This window comes from Gallus gallus, chromosome Z, assembly GCF_016699485.2.
Source record: "Gallus gallus isolate bGalGal1 chromosome Z, bGalGal1.mat.broiler.GRCg7b, whole genome shotgun sequence".
Taxonomy (NCBI): Eukaryota; Metazoa; Chordata; class Aves; order Galliformes; family Phasianidae; genus Gallus; species Gallus gallus.
The window spans coordinates 26,527,732-26,541,118 of NC_052572.1; the positions used below are offsets into that span (position 1 = coordinate 26,527,732).

At 43.2% G+C, this 13,387-nt stretch overlaps 1 long non-coding RNA gene across 1 annotated transcript; it reads right to left on the minus strand.

Annotated features, from left to right (window-relative positions):
- Window positions 1-374: 374 nt before the first annotated feature.
- On the minus strand, window positions 375-1,874 carry LOC101748910. Its single transcript, XR_213759.4, has 3 exons — window positions 1,714-1,874; window positions 759-882; window positions 375-624 (listed from the first exon to the last, which is right to left on the minus strand). It is a non-coding gene; the product is annotated as an uncharacterized LOC101748910 (long non-coding RNA).
- Window positions 1,875-13,387: the final 11,513 nt, after the last annotated feature.

Consider the following 13,387-nt stretch of genomic DNA (forward strand, 5'->3'; position numbering starts at 1 on the left):
TTTTTCCCTATTCCTTGTTACTTCTTCTTCTCCTTTCTCTTCCCCTTTCTTTTTTCTTTTTTTCATTCTATTTTTCTTCCTCTTCTTCTTCTTTTTTCATTTTCTTTTTCTTTCCCTTTTTCTTCATTTTTTCCCATTTTTTCTTTTTCTTTTCTTCTTCTTTTTCTTCCCTATTTTCTTTTTCCTTTTTTTCTTCAGCTTTCCTTCTTACCATTTTTCTTTTTCTTGTTAATTTTTTTCTTTCTCTTTTTCTTCCCCTTATTTTCTTTTCATTTTTCCCCTTTTTCTTCCTTTTTTTCATTTTCCTTTTTCTTTTTTCTTTTTCTTTTTCTTTTCATTTTCCTTTTTTTCTTTTTCTTTTTTTATTCCCCTTTTCTATTTCTTCTTTCTCCTTTTCTTCCCTATTTTCATTTTCTTTTTCTATTTTCTTCCCCTTATTCTTCCCTCTTTTTCTTCCCCCCCCCTTTTTTTTCTTTTTTTTTTCTTTTCTTTCTTTTTTTTTTTTTTGTCAACAGCGCAAATACGTCAGAAAATGACACTCTTCAGTGTCCAATGGGATATAGAGGTATCATCTCATACCTTGTGCTGGTCTCACCTGTGTGATCATATCGTAGCTATCAGTACCTATCATTTTGTGGAAAAAAAATGGGAATATAGGGATTTAGGGATGATTTGCAGGTCTTTAGTACAAATACTAGTAATGAGGGAAAGAGGAGAGACATTCTGACCATCAGTGACCTTTGGGGAGCTGTATTTACCTTGTGTTTTTAGAGGTGATGCGCATGCTGCTGCTGTCTTCAAAAAAGAATGGAGAGCTCTACAGCAGAAGCCAGGAGGTTAGCTGGGCTGGGCTCTCTGCCTGCCTGTGCTCCTTTCTTCCCCCTGGAAAGTTCACTACATGAGGTTTCGATAGGCTTCCATGATGTATGGGTACGGAAAGCTACAACTAACTCCCCAGATGATTGGTATATACTTCACATCTGAAATCTCTAGCAAATGTGCTGCTTGTTGAGTTATTGTCTGGCATTCACCTAGTTCCTGATTTGGCCATCACTGCTGACTGCTGTTTTAACAGATTTTCACTATTTCTGCTGTCACGTTGTTCTGGCAATGGGGGAAATAGCTGTGGCTGCTGGTGTGGTGAGAGCAGCACAACCACTCCATCCTGCTCTGAGTCCTCACCTCCTCTTTAGCATTGCTTCCCAGACCCTTGCACACCCTACGAGCAGCGGCCAGCAACCAGCCGTGGTGACCTGGGTTTAATTTGTCTGCAACTGAGTACAATTAGCCCCCAGAGAAACTTGGGTTGCCTTTTTGTTTCACCAAAAAAATCTCTGATGCTGAAGATCTGGCATGTGCTCCATCCTTCCAGCTCAAGTCCCATTCCCTCTTCCTCCCCCACCCCCCCTTGTTGGCAATGTGTGAGTTCAGCTGAAAGTGAACTGTGTGTACAAGACATTTGAGAGCTCCTTGGGAAATGGGTTTATATTTTTCCCTTTCAAACATCTGGAACCACAAGTGTCTTTGAATGCATCCCTGAGCTGAGCTTTAGAGGAGAAAGCATCAGTCATTAATGACCACAGTGTGTGTTATCCAAGCATATACCTAAGGCAAACACAAGTATGACAGTATTGCAAAGGTTAAACTGGACATCAAAGACACGGTCTCGTCCTCGACAAAATAAGGCCGTTTCAGCCCAATCTGGACACATACCTGAGGGCGGAGAGGAGTGACGTTCCGCTCGTGGAAGCCGGGCTGAAGACGGCTGAGCCACATCCCACCGCGTACTTCAGGGTCGCTCCCTCGGGCAAACGGCCCCATCTAGCGGCAATGCCCCGTGCCATGCCGGGCCCTCAGTGACATCACCAACGAATGGGGTGACGTTACAGAACGGGGCGCCCCTTCCCCACTCCCGAGCAGCCCCAGGAGGTTCTCGAACGGATGTGTCAGCTCGCGACACGTGGCCATAGGAGCAGAGCAGGGATGGGGTACATTGCACCCCCTCTCCTCAACGTCACCCACAGGTTCACCAGCAAGTTCCTGCAGCACTCCCTGAGAACCACTGACAGTGCCTGGTGCTGCGAGCTCCTGGAGGAGCACTTTGTGACAGGGAGCTGCCAAATGTTGCTCCTGGTTTTGTTGCTGGCTGGATTTACTGTGCGGACTGATATCAAAGGCATTAGAGTAGTTTGAAGCACGGGTGATGACTGCCAAGAGCTCTGTCAAAAGAAAGACAAGTCTTTTGGCAGCATGCAAAATAAACTGAGCTGTTCTCCAGTAGCAACCCAGAAAGACTTTTGGATTTTGCACTTTGTTCATTATTTGTAAGCAAATACTCAAACTATCAAAATGGAAAATAATATCTTTGCCATCTCTGTCTCTCTCATTTTTTCCCCCTTTTAATGTGAGCTGAATAACATTCTTCTCCTCATCTCCAGGTTGCTGTATGGGAGCCAGCCGAGATGTCTCCTTCATGCTTTTGGTCTGGCAACCAGCTACCTTGCTGGATCAAACAGCTTGGAGACCCAACGGTGGCTGTCATCAGATGGTGAAGACATCACAGGCCATTTCCTTTTCCTGCTCCCACTCAGCCTTATCTGCACATTGGTCAGATGGACAGCAGTGCTCTGAATGTGTAGCTGCTTGAGGGAAGTTCTCTCCTTCCCACGGCCACACACACCAGAGATAACTCACATCCAGAGTTGGATGTGAGCCCTTGGCAGGGCCCCACATGACAGGAATCCAAGTTGTTTTGAGATTTTCATAGCTATCTTTTCTGTGGGTGTTATAATAAAGCAGAGGAGATCTTATCTGGGTCTTTCACTGTTAAGTGCTGGTTCATGAGCAAGGGCTGCTCTGACGTCTCCTTATGCCTGACAACTTAATGGTATACTTGAATGAACACTTCTTCACTAGCAGACAGGGCTGCAGGTCTAGAGCATATGCAAAGGATAAATTCTCCCCATCATTTGTGCTGGAAGTGAATTATCCTGTAATATTCTCAGGGAACAGCAACCTGGCAGAGAAGAGGTGTCTTTCACCTCTTTGAAAATTTTCCTGTGATGCCTGGCAGTAGTTCGTATCTGTACCTTGAGTCTAGAAATCTCCACAAGGGGAAGGAGGAATGTGCAACCAGGCAGTGCCACCTCCATGCTCAGAAGAGGATGTGTGACGATCTTCTTGCAGGCAGCTTGATGCTCTCCTCCACAAAACAACTTAGACTCTTGTTTTTCAGTCTTCTGCTAACATTAATCTTGTAGCACTTCATATGCCTTCATTCTTACTTAGCCTTACTGATATGCCTATATAAATCAGTGTAACCCGTGAGGCTGGCGTGGTTGAAGTGGTTATTCTGGAAGCCATCTTCACAGTTTAAGGCCAAGAAGATGCTGCCACTTTTCAAGTACTACATGGAATTAGTAGTAAAGGTCAGCTTTCATGGTTTACACTGCAACATTACCCTAATCCTGGTCAGGATCAACAACATGAATGATGACAATGATTCTATTTCTCCACCAGGGTCCTCTGTTTCACTGGCAAAAAGACTGGAGTCAGGAATAAGGCCGCGGGTTGGATCCTTGGGTTCTTTTTCCACTGATGAAATGAAGGTAAGCAAATGATAGATCCAACTGTGCAGCCTTGGGCATATGAATCAATATAGTCTGCTGGCTGGAGCTGCTGGTAGGTTTTACATTGAGAAAACGGTTTTGGTGCCACATTTGACTTAAGACTCAGACTGTCATGGGGTGTTTTGGACCCATCCTATACAATATTTTAAGCTCTTTGGGAACAAACAGTCTATTTTTCATTTTGCAATATCATCTTTATTCATCAACATATTAATTACTGGTTACCAGCCTTTCTAGATCTGTGACCTTAAAATCACAAAGTAGCTTTTGAACTACTCCTCAACCACCTAAATACTCTTCTCAGAGTATTGGGCCATTTTCAGTATACATCTGAAGGCCAGAAAATCAGCCCATAACTGAACACAGTCAGATTGTTAACTTCAGTATCTTCCACACAGGCACACAGCCATTACTAATGGCCTTGGAAGACAGCCGCAGCAGGAACTACCGCAGTCACCAACTCCATCTAGTGGGAAGAAATCAGAAACAAATGCTATAGCTTATGCATACAATTTAGACAAGCATAAGCCGTGCATACCTGCATGTTCACGACTTGGATTTGAACATCTCTTTCACAAAAAGTCAAAGATGTTAAAGGTGCTTTGTTTATCCTATTTACCTGTGGAAACAGCCCCTATCCCCACCTCCAAAATAAATGAATACTTTGAGGATGCCTTATGCTAAACCTTTGGCTCATCAAGTGTGTTGAGTGTTAGAATACTTAACACTGCCCTTCTCCACTATCACTCAGCAGACTTACTCTTTTTCTCTGCTTGCATAATGTATATTGTCAATTTTATTATTATTATTTATTTTCAGTAGAAAGAATGGCGACAGTTGGAAGAAAGTGGGCTAGTAGCTAATGAATCTGGAGATGTCTGGCAATGTCTGTGATATGTGTGAGTAATCTGTATGCTCTTTTAAATTGGGTCCTCTGTGCTCAAAACTGCTGAATCCTGCTAGCTGCTTTTTGATGTGAGCAGGAAAGCCTTTTCCTCAGTCATCTCTGATTCAGATATTTCAAGACCTTCTTTTGATACTTACCATCTTGAGCTCCCTTGGTTATAGTCCATACTAGATTATTTCAGTGTCCTCTGTCTTCCACCATGTAAGTCTGTCCAGAAAGTGAAGACAGAGCAAAATACAGCAGTATTCTTGAATTTTTCAGATGATGAATATTTTGCACTCAAAACAAAATCTATGGAATAGTGGAATTAAGGTGTTCCAAGGGTATTTTTCTCTTTGTACCAAGCAGTCCATGCTACACCTTGCCTGTGAAGTTGCCCTTTTGGTGGGCACTGTATCTAGAAATATATCTCATTTGTCTTAAAAATATCCTAACCACACTGCTCTTTGATCTTGGTTATTGAAGCGTGGTAGTGGCAGTGTAGGTTTGATTTGTTGGTGGGATGTTTCCCAGTTGGTGAAAACAGCCAAGGTGCCTGCTTAAATGAGCCTACCTCTCTACCTGCTTTTTCATAAAATCACAGAATCTGACAGTAGAGCTGGATAGGTGAGTACTGAAACAATCAGTCATGACCCATGTCTAAATATAACTTCAGGTTTAGATATGCATACACTAACGCTGGCTGTGTAAATCCATTTTAGGTACTACTGCTCTCGGCTGTGGTCTTCTGGTGCTAATAGTGCTTGGGTTCAATATCATGTTGAAAGTCATGCTGTTACCCAGCATGTTAGGATACAATGGAAAACACAAGTTTAGGCAAAGCCAGCAGATGTCACAGGTGCTAGTGAGTCAGGAGGAGACTGGGAAATTCCTGGAAGGCTAGTTTGACTAAACTAGCGATTGATTAAAGCTGTCAGGACAAGAGCTGATAGGAGATGGCCTGGGCCACCCTTACAGATGATAGCATCTGGGGTGATTGAGAGTAAGGAATACAGCTTTGTGACAAACTTTTGACCACCTCATTGTAGCAGGTGTGGGGACGACCCTGCTGGGAGACATGGTGCTGTGAGAACTGGATCACCACCACCACCAGGTCTCTCTTCAGCTGATCCCTCCATTCTAAGAGCACAGAAAGTTCCCCTCATCACCACTTCTGCTGATTCCTGTTGCAGCTCTAGGAACTGGAAAGCCTGGTGTCTTTGGCATCCTTTCTTTCATTATGGGAAGAGTACACAGTGACATTCTCTCCCCTTGGAGCAATTCATGACTTGCATTTGGTCAAATTGTTACTACTGACAATACAATATGAATCTAGTTTATCTGGTCTTACCTACTACCCACGTGGTTTATGTCTGGGACATGGGCAGAAGAAGACACACACAGTGGTCTGCTCCAGCCTAGTTACCTCATTCCATGACACTGACAAACATCTTTTTGTATGGGTGTTCAGGACACCAGTGTGTGGGAGATAGTTTCTGCAGAGAACCTAGTTGCCCATCTCCAGTATGCAAGAATGGTGAGCAATGCAAGTGGCTGCAGATTGGTTTTCTAATCTCACAGTCAATTCCTTTTCAGTAGGTCCATCCAGTGCTGTTTCTGCTCTGGTGTGTTTTGAGTTTGAATGGGATCTACATTTTACTGAGTGACTCTGTTCTTTATGTTTACCTCATCCTCAGGTCTTTGGCTGACCTGGAGACCCACCAAAGGTGCATTTAATAAAACAGCATCGCATTGCTGAGAAGTGAGTTCACCATGTAACACTTTTTGCTGGTGTGCATAAAATGAAGACTAAACCAAGGACAGTAATACCTTGAATGTGGCCTCAAGTGGATTTCCTTATGGACTCCACTGCTGAGTGAGGTGTTTTCTGATATTCTCATTAACAATAAAAATTTTTGGAACATATCCTCTTTCCCATTCAGTAGTGATATTGCACTAAGATACAATGCAGAAATAACCATAGGTTAGCAAAACTCATTCCATGACATGAATGTCAGTGTGTTAATATTGTTGCAGGGTTTTTGTGGAGGAACCTAGTGCAGATTGTTTTACCACAAGAAGCTTTTCTTAAAACTTTCCTTCATGCTGCATTAAGTACCGATGTTCATACAAAATAAATCCCCTCACGTTTAAGTAAAATACTTTCCTTATGAATGGTGCCCTGTTCTTGAACTGTCTTTCCTGTGCCCTGACTTCTGACTCTGTCACTCCCCTCTAACAGAGATGCTGCATTATAAAGCTCAAAGTACCTTACAAGGATAGCGCTGTGTTTATGACTGAGCAGAGTCTGCACTGGTAAAAGTCCTGGTTCTTTGCCACAGGCAACTGAAAATAAAACACTGAAAAATGCAATAAACAGATGTTCTGCCTGCCATAGGAGTTCCCAGTTTCTCCAGTATTTATATCCCAGCACTGCCCCTTTCTTCCTATGATCAAGGCCTTTTTTATTAGAGATGTGCCAAGCCATAAAGACCGTGTCAGCCCCTTTAGCTGTGTCTGTTACCTTCACATGTGAAAAGCAGGAAATGACTGCAGAGCACAGCATCCTGCAGAGGATTATGATTGGACCTGCATGCTTGTATTTTGGCATTGCTTAGAGGCTGCTGTCAAGTTTTAGTGTTACAGTGTGCAAAGTTCAGTATAAAATGCAAGCTTGTAAGCTTGCACTGCTAACACTATGGAGCCGAAGGATCACTTACCTGGTTGTGCAAAAATGTCTTTGCCTAAGAGCAGGCTTCAAGGAGTCACCATCCTACTTTGATTTTTATCACCCTTGCCTGATGTACCAAGCGGTGATGAAGTGATCTGCAACACTGGAGTGCCTTGCCATATGCTGATCTGGCTTCTCTGCAGCAATAACAAATTGGTCCTTCATGCCAGCACATCTGGCTTGTCCTGGGTGGATTACTCATGGTGGTTCAAATGCTGACATGGTAGACCTACTATTGTGACATGCTGTGTATTGTGGGACATAACATAGCTCTGATAAATACCCCTCTCAATGTTGTTGTTTTTTTAAATTATTTGAGATTGTGTCTTAGCTTTGTAGTTGTGGAAAGCAGCACTGTTAATGGTGATCTCACCCCTGCCCCCCCCCCCCCCCCCCAAAAGAAAACAAAAAACAAACCCACACAAAAACAAAACCAACAAATAAACAGCAAAAAACTCATGGCAGTTCTTAAAGTATTCGTTCAGAGGGCTGTGTGAAATTGATATACTGAAAATATTTTTGCTCCAAGCAAGACATGGAGTTACCATCTTTACTTTTTGAGTTAAAATAGAATTTCTTTTTGACTGCCAGTACAGCAAGATCAGCACAGTGAGTGGAAATCCATACCGTCTGCCTGCTTCATGCGTCAGTGTAGAATGTTCTTGGCTTGGTTGAGACCTGAAATTGAACAGAGAGGAGGCTTTCCTACTGCAGGTGCTTTACTTCCACTAAACTGAACTCAGAAGAAGATGGTTGGTTTGTCCGTAGTTAAGGTCAGTAGGATCAATTAGTGAGTTGACTAGATGACCTATAAATGTCTCTTCCAGCTCAAATGATTCCATGATTCTGTAAGAATACACACAGAAAAACCCACTTCAGAGATATGCAGATTTAATCCAAATGGTCTCAGTCAAACTACCCAGGCATAATTCAGTATAAAAATATGATTCATAGTGTGCAAAAAATTCACTTACAATCTGGAACCACTTTTGATGTTTCTTCACTGATTGTAACCATCTACTTCATATTTCTGGAATTTCCAACAAACTGGCTTCTACATGGAGCCGACTCAACTCCTTGTAATCAAGTCAACTGCTACTGTTTGTGTGCTCAGCTGCACAAATCATTTGTGTTTCCATACACTATAAGTGATGCCAAAAACTGAACAAGAGGAATATCAGGCCAGAAGAAGGCCCATGGCTCTGCTAATTATTAATTGCTAACAACTATAAATGGGATGTTGAAGAATAATTCCATGCATTCATCCAGGATACAGAAACACTGTAGAATATTTGCCAAAATCATCACTGTGGAATTCTTGGTGACTACTGAAGATGACCACAGCAAGAAACTGATTTGCTGAAAAGTGATGTTGGTATCTGTTTTTGCCTTATTTATGTGGTCATGCTTGTGGATTTCTGTGGTAGAATATTTGAGGGTAATGCTGGGAAGACACATATTACCCTAACAGGTTAAATTTCAGGTGAAGATGATTGGGATGGGGACCAAGAATGTGTGCAAGAAAGACAGCCATTCCTGGGGTCATTAGGTTGCTGATTAGAGGAAAATTGCATTAAAACAATAACAGCCAGAACAAAACAGAAATAGATCTGCTCCTGTCTTCTAGAGGGATGATTCTTGAAGCTGAGATGAGTGGCCTTCTCCCACGGTGCTGAAGGACAAGAAAACAGTAGTAATTTCTGCAGTGGGGGACATCTTAGGGGACAGAACTGGAATTTTTGCATTATCTGATGCATGAAAGGATCAAGGTGTTCTCTCTAGCTATGGAAAAGGTGTACTCAGCCTCTCTTGCTGCTGTTTCTCCTCATTTCTTTTAGAAGGGTCTTCCAGAAGCTTGGCCCATTGCTGATTTGCATCTCTGGATGGCAGGGAGGAGTTTCTTTGCTGGCTGGTATGGTGGAGTGGAGAGGGGCATGGGGCTGGGGCTGGGGCAGCAAACAGCCTGACTACTTCTCTGCCTTTCCTTTGTGAGGACTTTCACCAAGAAGTGTCTTCATTTAGCTCCCAGCAAACTCTCTACTCCACCTTCTCCACCAGAAGGCCCTGCTGCCCAGCCTGCTGTTTCTGCAGCTCTCCTCCCCGGAGAGCACTGGGGGGAGCTTTGATGTGGGACACCCAGCATGACCCCGGCTGCAGCGCAGGGTGGAGGGCTCTGGGCAGGGTCTGCCTGCCACTCCTATCAGGAATGAATTAGAAAGTTTCATTCTTGTAAGTGATACTTTTTTGAGTAAACATCCCTGGGTTCCTGTGATGTGTAACTAATGGAGTGCTAAACTCTCAGGGCTGGTTTAAGACTCAGAAAGTACACGTGTTGCCAATCCATCATGTTCCTAATACTAATTAACATAGCAGGGACACAATAAAGCCCCAGAACCTGCACACATTACTCAGCTCACATTACCACTCTATAACAGTCTCTCTATTGACCCAACAAAAGCACACATTGGAAAAACGAGATGCGGTCTCTTCTGACTCAGCGAGACGTATTCAGCCAAAGAAGAGAGCCAAGGACTCCCGTTTATTATTGTCCATTATTACTCTGGTATATCATGGAGGGTAATTCTCAAATCACGTAGGATGACATTTCTACTTTGCCAGCACCTGTGTACGTTCCAGGCTGCAGGGCAGAAAGCCCCCACACAGGCAGCAATGGCCACTGGCTCACAGGGAGATGGAACTGCACTGCAGGGGATATCCTGCTCCAGCAGAAGTAAAAGGAAGATCTAATCTGTGAGTTTACATTACTGCTATTTGCAGTTCTGACCCAACCAAATCTTACTGTTCTACTCTTACAACAGTCCCTGTATAGACATAGAAAAAGCAACCATCATAACAATTAAATTAAATTCCACCCCTGGCAAGGTGAACATTTATTTTTATCTCTTGGAAAAGCCTTCCTGTTACTGAGACACCTAGATATCCCTGTGATGCTCTCCTATCAATCTACAGTAGTTCCACTAATGCTGAGAAAGACATATGATGCAGATCTGGAGATAACTGGAAGGAATTTGGGCAGCAAAAGATTAGCACGTCCTTGTTGCAGTGATCCCTAGCGGGATGCAGTGCAGCTCTGTGGAAGTTGGGGGCAAGCTGACATTTACTTTCTGCATTTTCATGGCTAGGATTTTATGGTGCCTCTGGCTGAAGTCAGTAGAGTTTACTCACCAGCTCTTGAGGCTGGAGTCTGCCATCCTTCAGTGGGCTGACTATGAAAAGCATGAGTCTAATCATTATAGCATGAATTTCTTCTAAGTTGTTGAACTTACCGTAGGTTTTCTAAGCTCATGAGTGCTACAAATGAGCTGGGTCCTTGGGCACATTCTCACATTTCCTTGCTTCTTGGTCAAAACTTTGAATGATTTTTCCTGAACCAGCTGTTAGGGTGAGTTCTGCTGTCATTAATATATTTGGAAGGGAGTCTTATTGTCACTGTTCAGAAAAGGGTTTTTGTAATTTACATTTACATATCCCACAAGCACTGGTCAGCCAGGTTTCTAGTAGTACGTGGTTATAACAGATGAAGTATCTCCTTGATGGACATTCTGGTGTTTCTGTGTTGGAAACCAGTATTGGACAGAAAATACTGCCTAAAAACCAGGAAGGTAGGGCCTAAAGAAAAGTTCCTTCATGTGAAAGTCACAGGGAAGATATATGTCTAGAGTGTCAGACCAAGATGGGCAGAAAGCACTGCCCCAGCCCTGTGGCGTAGCAGCTCTCTTTGGCTCCTCTCCGCTGTAAAGAAAGGAAGAACTGACAATTAACACTTTGAGCCAGCAAACTGGCCACGTAGGGCAGGAAGAATCTCTGAGAAATGTGTTGTCTTTCTCTTTTAAGTCAACAGAAGTTAAATATGAGCCTCATCCTATTCCTCCTACAGTCACATAGAAGGTTTTCTGTTGACTTCAGCAGAGCTGGTCACAACCTTTTACTCCCAGAATCAGTTAATTTTATGCACTGAGTGGTTTGACACTTTGTATAGTTGATATCACGCTGGATGGCCAAAGACCACAAATTCTCCAAGTGTCACAGATGCTAAATCACAAAGTAGATGACAGTGTGCTTGCTATGTCATATGATCTTAGCACAGTTTGTGGAATAGTCTTTATTATTATTGCAAGTAATCATAAGTGCTGAAAAAAATACCATAAGTAAAATAGCATTTTCTGAGTACAATGTGTCCAATGTTCTTAATGCATATACACATCTGCAATATGTTAAACTCAGACTTATGCCCATTTAATCTGAAGGATTTCAATGGAGTGTCTGTATGGAATGAGGGATAGAGTTTGATCCCAGAATGCTGAACGACTGCAACTTCCAGGAAGGGTTTTTCTCAGATTTTCATCAGCATTCCTGTTTATAATAATTAACACTGCATCAATTAACTATGCATTTATAACACATTACATGGTTTTAGTGGTTTATAATGTAGTATTCCTTTCAGATATTGTTTGCCTTTTTTACATTGATTTCACAAAGCAGCATTACCAGACAAATCTGACATGTGGCCATGTGCAGAGCCACAGTACTGAATGCTTGTCAGGATAGACTCTGCTGACAGAGATGACCAGGGTACTTATTTCAGTAGAAAATCCAAGGCAGTCAATGAACAGGTGCACGTCTGAGAGGAAAAGATTTGTAAGCATGCTTTGGAAGCATGTTCCCTTTCAGGGCTGTTAGAATAGCTATGCTCTGCCAGGGTACAAAGTCACAAAACAGGGATAGGGCAACAGAAGCACTCAACTAGATGGAGGTGCTCCTACATGTTCAGCCAGGCATTGGATTCTCAGCTGCGCAGGCAATGTCACTGCTTCATGAGGTGACCCTTGTGTCACCCCTCCATTTACGTTGAATTATACTTCCAAAGATCTAATGCTGCCTGCTGCCACTTCTGTGCTCCAAGTAGCTTTTGATTCTTCCAGTGACACTTCTGGCAGAGCCAAAGCTCAACAAAACAAAACAGAAGACACACAGCAGTACTTGCTGTGAATGAAAAAACATGTAAAAGTAGGCTCAGATGTTGTTTATATAGCTGTAGAAACCTTTGCCACTTCAAGCACCACCTAACATCTTGTGGAAGAGGGCTTGTGCATGTAAATTCTTCCATTTAAACATGGGAGGAGTTTGAGATAGTGAAAGGCAATGAAGTAGTGAAGGGTCTGGAGGACAAGTCTTACGAGGAACTGCTGAGGGGACTGGGGTTGTCTAGTGCAGAAAATAGGATTCTCAGGGGAGACCTTATTGTTCTTTACAACTGCCTGAAAGGAGGCTGTAGCAATGTGGGGATCGAACTCTTCTCCTGAGTAATAGTGATAGGATGACAGGTAATGGCCTCAGGTTGCACCAGGGGAGGTTCTGTCTGGATGTTAGGAAACATTTCTTCTCAGAAAAAGAGAATGGATTGCCCAGGGAAGTGGTGGAGTCACCATCCCTGGAGGTGTTCAAGAAATGTGGAAATGTGGCACTGAGGGACATGGTTTAGTGGGCAAGGCGGTGATGGGTTGACGGCTGCACTAAATGATCTTAGTGGTCTTTTCCAACCTTAAGGAGTCTATGATTCTACACCTGCTATGTTGGTAGTTCACCCTTTGCTTTCCTGTTTGCTCCTGTTTCCTGGTGTAGCAAGAACCATGTGAGTGCCATCTTGCAGTAACTGCACACGTCCACGTGGACAGATCTCCTGCTCCGTGGCATTAGGGGAAGGGCTCATCTGGCTTCCAGGGTCAGTTCTCAGAAGGGTAGATGGCCAAGTCCTACAGAAAGCTTCAGTGGAAAGGTCACAGAAGTGGATGCACTACAGTGTGTCTTCTGCACAGTCTTCTGGGAGCCAAACCACCTAGCATTCCCTTTGACATACCTTCCATGTCCAGTGCCTCTTTGTGACAGACCTGTGGTGAACAAAAACCTGGGACTTGTATCTGCATGGAACTCTGCAAATGGTTCTGTGAACCTTCCTGCTAGTAGGGGTACAGCTAGCAGCACAGCCTAGGTCCCTGCATATAATAATATAACCTGAGTCTGTCTGGCTTATTTTAAGTGATATATTGCCAAATTCTGATGCTGTTCTTCAAGCTGACTAATGCCTCAGGTCATCCCATTAATTTCAGTATGGCTACTCAG